The sequence below is a fragment of the Nannospalax galili genome, unplaced genomic scaffold (genome assembly GCF_000622305.1).
Source record: "Nannospalax galili isolate Female #2095 unplaced genomic scaffold, S.galili_v1.0 scaffold1711, whole genome shotgun sequence".
In the NCBI taxonomy this organism is placed as follows: Eukaryota; Metazoa; Chordata; class Mammalia; order Rodentia; family Spalacidae; genus Nannospalax; species Nannospalax galili.
Window position 1 is genome coordinate 796,894 of NW_008330347.1, and position 6,316 is coordinate 803,209.

Genomic DNA, 6,316 nt, shown 5'->3' on the forward strand with positions numbered 1-6,316 from the left:
TTATCTACCTATCTATCATCTATCTATCATCTATCATCTATCTATCTATCATCTATCTATCTATCTATCTATCTACCTATCTATCATCTATCTATCATCTCTCTATCATCTATCATCTATCTATCTATCATCTATCTATCTATCTATCAATATATTAGAGTACATTAAATTATGTAGAGGATAGTAAGGAGGAATATAGATAGGAGGTGCATATGGGGTCTGATATAATCCGGATATATTATATGAAATCCTCAAAAATGCAATTAAAAATAAGCAAATATAACAAAATTACCTAAATTATCAAATTCATTTTAAAATAAATGATTTATAATTCTGTTGCTAGAAATAACCAGAAATATTTGTCATGGACAGAGCAAAGGAGAAACCAAACATGTCTACTAATTGGCTTCTTACAGTTGAAAGAACTTAATATTTAACAGAACAAAATGACTTGAAGCCGTTAGTATGCAGGAAAAGTGCAGCTAAATGTATTCTTGTATATGACTAGCATTTGGCTGGAGTTTAAACACAAGAGACTTGTGGGCTGCAAGAAGTTAGAAGAATCATTAAGCCACTTCTAATGGGCAAGAGAAAGGAATACTGCATAAAATTAACTTACTGCAGCTAATCACATAATGTTTTATTTTCCATCTCAAATGCCCCTTATCATTGTTTTGAACCAGTCAAACACACATTGATTTAAAAATTAAGCAATCATAATGCTTCCCAGTATGAGGTAAAGCATTAAACTTTCCATTTTCAGTGAATCCCTATTCAAGATGAAATATAAGAAGCAACATAAGTAAATTACAAAGTAAAGATAATGATAACAAGTCTTAGTAAGTTTTCCCTCCTTTGGAAAATAAGTTTAAGTAGAAAAAATACTTTTAATGTTCTGAAAATGTTCATGTGTATGACAGAGGGAAGAGAGAATGTGTTTGAATTAAAAATGTGAGATATTAATACATTTTTTATCATGTTCTGAGATAGGGTCTTGTGTATACAAGAAGAACTTGAACTTCGTTCAGCCTAGGCTGGACTTGAATTCATAATCTTCCTGTCTTAGCCTCCTGAGAGCTGGAATTATAGGTGTGCACCACAATATCTAGGTAGATACTAATGCATTTTAAAATGCATATATTGGCACTATTTGAAAGGTATGACTATAAATTCTACATGGAATTTCCAAGGTGCAACAGTCCTAAAGTTTGATTCTTTAAAAAAAAATTAGCCTGAAGTATTTTTTATTTTTTACTTTTTATGTGTATGAGTATATTGCTTGCATGTATGTAAGTGCACCCCTGTCATGCAATGGTGGTGGAGGTCAAAAGAGGGTATTGGATTCTTCTGGTGTTATGGACAATTGTCAGCTGCCATGTGGATCCTGGAAATTGAGTTCTCTGCAAGAGTGGTCAGTGCTCTTAAACAATGAACCCTCTCTACAGCCCCAATTAGCCTAAAGTATTTTGATTTCATGACATTTTAGGGGACTGTGTGTATGTCAAATGTTCCATTTGATCCCTTCTGGGAAATTAAAACAACTAATGAGAATGTAAGATGATTAAATAATTTATTTTAAGGGTAAGTTTGCAAAGAAAGTTTAAAAGGCCAAGAATTAAGGGCACTGACTTCAGTCAGGAATTTCAGTAGACAATTAAGAAGTCATAGTGAAAACTGCCTTCTTAAAACACAAGCTTCTAAGACTCAGATACTTTAGTAAAGAATGCTGCTTCTAGGGATGGACATGGTGGTAAACAGTAATAATTCTAGCCATCAGGAATCAGAGGCAGGAAGATCATGACTGGAGCTGCCTGGGCTTTATAACAAGGTAATTTTAAGATCAATTGGTAGTCATCTTTACTGGCATCTAGAATCTATGAGCTCTATTTTTGGCATGCAGCATCGGAGTAATCTTTAAGACTGGTGCAGAGTTCCTTCAGTTTGAGAAGCATATTCCATAGATTTCTTCTTATAAAGTTCACAGAATCCATATATAGTAAATGATGTAACTATTGAGATTTGTCTTTTTTAGTTATTCATTGACAATTTCACATATTTATGCAATGAAATATGACTGTGTTATGTAGACCCTCATTTCTGCACTACAACCCCCCCTTCCAGATCTTAGCCATGTTCCCCCTTCCAACTTCATGTTTCTTTTAAACAATCCACTAAATCAAATTAGTGCTGTGCATATGTACATGAGTATAGGGCCATCTACTAGGGTATGGGGCCATCTACTAGCATATGGACAGCCTATCAGTGGCCACAACCCTAAAGCATAACAAGCCTTTCTTCCTCAGCAACTATCAACTGCCAATAGCTCCTTAGTTAGAAGTCTGGTCTCATGACAGTCTCCCCAGCTCATTCTGGAATGTTGACTAGCTTGTTCTTGGAAGGTTTATGCAAGTAACCAAATCTACTGTGAATTCATGAATGCAACAAGCATGCCATGTCTGGAAGAGAGCATACTGTAGCATTTCTTCCCTTCCTCCAACTCTTAGGTTATTTCTGCACCCTCTTCCACAGTGTTTCCTAAGACTTGGTGGTGATGGTAGTAGTATGTGTGTGTGGCGGAGGAGGGGGGGAATCTGTGTGTGTATTAAAGGCATCCAATTTAGAGCCAAACATTTACAATCATTCATTCTTAGTCGTGAGTCTCTACATTGACTGATAACCACTGCAAAATCTTCTCTCACCCAGGTTGAGAGATGCCCAGATTATGGGTAAATACTTAGAAGGCAGTTTACCAACATGACCATTTATTGAAATAACAATAGTAAGTTGTACCCTAAGCCCTATAATCTCCCCAACCATGGGCTATTCATCAGGTTTACAGTATCAGAAATTAATTTCCTCCAGTGGAACAGGCTTCAAATCCATTCAGAAAGCAGTTGGCTGTCTTCATAACCATCATGCCATTATTGTGCCAATGAGCACATCTTGCCTTGCAAGTTGTTATTTTAACAAGAAAGGCCCAGAGCTGGATCAGACAATTGTCTCCTGCAACAGCTTGCATAGCTCCATCAAGCACTAAGAAAGCTATCTATCAGAGAGAAAATTTCCTGGTCAGTTCAAGAACTATATCTCTATGTCCTGAAACTAAAGTGTGATATCTTCAGCAACATGGTTGTAGTTTATGGTGGGTAACTAAGGGCACGGGTAATAGTCTATATTGTTTGGAGTGTCTCTGGGGTCTCCCTCACCAATAAGTCCTAGGGAAATAACTCATGTGTGGCACTGAAATTTTAATATAATATTTCATGTCTTCTGGGAACAGCATTGTCCCCCCCGCCCCCGCCAAGTAGAGTACCTATCTTTAAACTCCTTCTAAAATTATATTTTAAGGGGCTGGAGAGATGGTTCAGCAGTTAAGAGCACTGACTGCTCTTGCAGAGGACCAAGTTTGATTCCCAGCACCCACATGGCAGCTAACAACTATCTGTAACACCAGTTCCAGGGGATCCGATGTCCTCTTCTGACCTCTGTGAGCATTGCACAACACATGCAGGCAATATACTCATACACATAAAATAAAAATAATGAATAAAATAGATTAAAATGTATTTTTAAAATCTTACAAACTGGTAGGGTTTATAAGACTTCTTCATTCACCCTTAGGTTTGGTTAGCCTACTTTTTACCCCTCCTTCCTCCTTCCCTGCCCTCATCCCTGTTTAACCCTCTGACTCCAGGTGATCTCTTCTACACGTCCTTTCACATCAAATGTGTCCTACTGGTCCTAATCATTATAATTTTATTTGAGTTGCAGGATTGTAGATTTCCAATACCTTTTTTTCATATACCCTTTATTTTGGTGAAACCATGGAAAACACAATGGTAAGTGTGATGGTTTTGAACTAAAATGTCTCCCAAATTACATGTATTCAGAGTCTGTTATCAGCCCATGGTGCAAATAAAAGATGGTGGACCTTCTGGGTCGTGGAACCTAGTGGAAGGAATTGAGGTGACCAAAGGCCATGTTCTTTAACAGGATATCGATTCTCTCTCTCTCTCTCTCTCTCTCTCTCTCTCTCTCTCTCTCTCTTCCTCTCTCCCTTTCCCTCCCCCCTCTTTTCCTCCTTCCTTCCCTCCCTCTCCCCATGACCTGAGCAATTTTTCCTCACTGAAGCCTTTCAGCATGTTGTGTAGTCCCATTACAAACCCAACAGCCACTGACTGCAAACTCTAGAACCATGACACATAATAAACTTTGCCTATTCCTAAGTTGATTTTCTCCAGTGTTTTATTACAGATACTAAATGCTAACTACCACAGTAGATTTGATAGTCTCCTTACATCCAAACCACATAACACATGCACACACATTCTGTGCCTTCCCTCAGCAAACACACCCCAAGTCACTAAAATAAATCTACAAGGCATTACAAAGTTTTCCTCTCCCTTTATATCCTAAGCATCCAATGATTCACCAGATGGTATCCAGATTTTTCTTCTAACTATATCGTGAATCCTTTACCTTCCCACCATCCCCAACATGTTTATCACAGTTTGGGATGCCATCAGAACATACCTAGATAACTGATGAGCCATCAAGTGGGGTCTCAGCACTTCTAGCCCGTCTCTCGAACCACTGCATGTGTGATCATTATATACCTTCTTGATTTAAATCTTCTCAATGTATGCTCTGAGTTCCTTCTCACAGGCCCTCTTATGGTTAAGCTTGGGCTTGTCTTGTCACCATTATTCCCATGAAGTATTTCCCATTCTCAGTCATGCCAAGATTTTTTTTGTCTCCAGGGTTTATCATATGCCTTTTCACAGACTCAGACCTTCATTCACTTTTTGTTTCAACTGTAAAACATGTAAATCACTTCAGCACAACTGTGCTCTAACTTCTTACAAGGAGTCTTTTGTGAGTTCTGAGCCTGTGTTACACGCCATCTCATATGTCCCATCATAGAATACTATACTGTACAGTCACCATCCGCTCATGGGTCTGCACCTACCACTTCCACCATCTTCTAATATAAATGTAAAGTTCCCATGGTACGCATTGTCATGTTCACAAAAGGAAGAGCAGGGTGTGAATCTTGGTACAACCCAATAAATATTTGATGGCTTAGAAGATCAGCTAGTATAATTATTTTTCAATGGAAGTTTAGAAAAAGGGATCAGTTCAAGAGACAGCAATATATTTCTAGTAAAGGTTGGGTGGAGTATTCAGAGGTAAATCAATAAAGTTCACAAGTTTTATTTTCTTTTCCATCCCTTTAACTTCCCACAGGCCCTCTCCTATCATGTTTCTCTTTATTACCTACCACCTAGCACCTCAATTAGTACCTAGTACCTTATCATTGCTATTAGCTTATGTTATACCTCTGGTCAATGTCATAGAATCTTTGCATTAACAAACAGTCCACGTGATCTGGAAGAAAAATGTTAATGTACTCCCCAACACAATGCATTAAAATCCTACCAAAAGATTTAAAATGAATCCCAAATATTGACCAATATTTGAACCAGTCAACTTTAGGCACAAAAATTAAACTGGGCTCACTAGTACATGAAAGAAATATGATTCCTCAAATATGCCATTAAGTGAGAAAGTTTATGGCCCCCTGTTCTAACTAGGGATATGCAGGCACAGTGACTTTTTTTTTTTTTTTTTGGTTTTTTTTAAAAAGGGGCCCCCTGTAGGCCCAGGTGTCCTAGAACTCGCTATGTAGACCAGGCTAGCTTTGAACGCACAGAGATCAGCCTGCCTCTGCCTCCCAAGTACTGGGATTAAAGGCATGTGCCACCACGGCTGGCCCTAGTTTTTTAGTCTGCCCACTTTACTGTTTGTACACAAGACCCTTAAAAATAGACACTTGAATTGTTAGAGACAGGAGGACTGAAAAATCTCCAACATGGACTAATCTACTGACACTCAAACAAGGAAAGAGAAATTAAGATGTTATATCACAGGGAGTACTACTGGGTTCTAGTGGGTAGAAACAGTGAGGCTGGTAAACACCATACAGTCGTAGCACAGTCATGAACACAAAGATTTACCTGGGTACAAAAGTCAATAATACTAAGATTGAGATACTAGGTCCGTTCTAGTCCAAGCTAAGGTTCTGTGTGTGCTACGGGTTTCCATGCCCTTGATCCCTTACCAACGCCACTCACAGCTACTCTGGTACCTTTTCCGAGTCTGTTGTAATTATGTGGTTTGAAATGAGGCCACCACTGAGAGCAATGACACCAAGAGGGAACTCTTGCCAAATTCTACAGTGTGTTTGGACACCTCGGGCAGAGCTTCTTGTTTGCACAGAGCACTCTCATATATAAGACCTGTGGGTTGGGGGAAT